This window comes from Pleurodeles waltl, chromosome 1_1 (assembly GCF_031143425.1).
Source record: "Pleurodeles waltl isolate 20211129_DDA chromosome 1_1, aPleWal1.hap1.20221129, whole genome shotgun sequence".
Taxonomy (NCBI): domain Eukaryota; kingdom Metazoa; phylum Chordata; class Amphibia; order Caudata; family Salamandridae; genus Pleurodeles; species Pleurodeles waltl.
In genome coordinates this window covers 991,428,183-991,430,850 of record NC_090436.1, presented here as the reverse complement: position 1 = coordinate 991,430,850, position 2,668 = coordinate 991,428,183, and positions in this window count along the sequence as shown.

Here is a 2,668-nt window from a genome sequence, read left to right as displayed (position 1 = left end):
ATCAATGTTTTTATTATCGTTTTCAATAATATAGTGGCAAACAATATAGTTTTTAGATTATTTGAATGTGCTTTAATTGATATATTAATTTAATGTTACTATTGTTTATATAAAGGTTTTTTTGCAAATATATAGCTTGTAATTTTTATGATTAAGAATATATATATATATATATATTTTTATAGTAGTTTAGAGCATCATAGTGGAATCTTGGGTTTATAGAGGGGTAGGGTGGGAAGTTAATTAGATAATAATTACACATTATTAAATACATTTCATTTCATTATCTGTTTGACATTTATTATGTATATTGTGTAATGATGATTTATTTTTTATACATGTTATTTGTGGGCTGTTGGGTTTGTGATGGGAAGCGAATTTACTAATAATTAATTAACAACTAAATAGTAATTGTTACATAATTATGTCATTGATTTTAATTAGGTAATTTATGGAATGCCTATTTATTTTACTTATTTTTGAGTAGCAGGCTGCTAGTTTTGTAGGGGTGCAGGAAGTTAAGTAGTAATCATTTTTTTTTTTTTTTTATGTAATTAATTTTTAATTATGTAACAAATGGAATACCAACATGTACTAATTAGGCTGTGATGTTATTTCAGTAATAATTAATGTATTATTTATTATTACTTGTAAAATAATGTTTTAATAGAGTTCTAAATGTTACATTATGGAATATTTTATTATTTAAATATATTTTAGCTGTGGGCTGCTAGTTTTCGATAATCTAGGCTGGGAAACCACCTAAGTAATAATTAATTACCAAAAAAATATTAATTGTTAGTTTATTATTTTATTGATTGTAAATATGTAAATTATGACATAGTTATTGTTTAGGTTCTATTTTAGGTGCAGACTGCTAGATATGTAGGGCATAGGATAGGGTGTTAAATAATTAGTAATTGAATAACAATTATTTATTAATTGATAATTCATTATTTTAATGAGTAGTAACTATGTAAACTGATTAATGTTTTTTATCACACACACACACACACATACCTTACCTACTGGTGGTCCACTGCTAATTACCCCAGATATTACATCATTCATGACATCTTCTATGACATCAGTGATAATATCACTGGAACATTTGCAGTAAAATTATTAATGAGAAAACTTGAGATTTTCATAGAAAACTATGAGCCGTAGTGAAGGCATGCGTTATAGTTACTTGAAATAACTCTTAGCTGAATTTCTATGGTTTTGTGCCTGTAAAGTTTGAACCTACGTATAACGTCCCTGTAAACTTTGCTTTTTTGGTGAATACATAAAGTTTCGTATTTTTTCACATTCATAGTGTTACTAATATATGTAAAGAGTTTGAATTGAAGACTTTCCCTACTCTTGTTTAGACTGTAGGAATAGTGAAATTCGCCTCCTTGCAATTTGACACTTTCCCTACTGTTGCGCTGTTTGGAGTGGAGTAAATCTCACCTCTCCAAAATCAAATACTTGCCCTACTGTTTCACAGACTGGAGTGGGAATAGTAAATCATACCTCACCAAAGCCCCATACTTACTCTACTGTTGTGCTGTTTGGAGTAGGAATAGTACATTTTACCCCTCTAAAATCCAACACTTTCCCTACTGTAGCAAAGCCTGGCATGGGAACAGTAAATGTCACCCCTCCAAAATCCAGTGATTTCCCTACTGTTGCACAGACTGGAGTGGGAATAGTAAACTTACCCCTCCAAATTTCAATGATTTTCCTACTGTCGTGCAAAAAGGGAGCAGGAATAGTAACTACCATCCCTCAGAAATCCAACTCTTTACCCTACTAATGTACGGACTGGAGTCGAAATACTACATTTTATTCTTCTGTAGTCCAACACTTTCCCTACCATTCTTTGAATTAGAGTTGGAATGGTATATTTTATAATCTTGGATTCCAATAGTTTTATTAATGTTGGTTAAATATAGTTTATAGCCTTCATCGTTGTATTTATAATATTTATCATTATTTGTTTTTAGTTTAACATTTATGTTAATGTTTATAGATTTTTTTTGTACATGTGTTTTTAGATCATCACATTTGTAATATTTTATTTATGGTGCACATTATTTATTATATCTTTATACTATATTTATGTTACACCATCAGAATATATATATATATATATATATATATATATATATATATATATATATACATATATTCATACATATATACATACATATAAACATTTTTAAAGTGAATTTATATGTTTTTTTAAAATTGTTATTTCCTAACTGAGCCACTAACCTTTGACAGTGAGAGTGTGAGTTCCTGAGTGGTTTGGTGAGTGGGCGTGTGAGTTTCTGAATGGGTCCGTGAGTGGGTTCATGAGTCTCTGAGTGGGTCTGTGAGTTGGTCCATGAGTGTCCAAGTGGGTCTGTGAGTGGGTGCATGACTGTCTTAGCTGGTCTGTGAGTGGGTACATGAGTCTCTGAGTGTATCTGTGAATGAGTGCATGGGTTTCTGAGTCTGTCTGTGAGTGAGTGCATGAGTCTCTGAATGGGTCTGTGAGTGGGTGTGTGAGTCTCTGAGTGGGTCTGGGAGTGGTTGTGTGAATGTCTGAGTGGGTCTCTGAGTGACTGCATGAGTGTCTGAGTGAGTCTATCAGTAGCTGTGTGAGTGATTCAGCCACAAAGAACCTCACCTGCCCTTT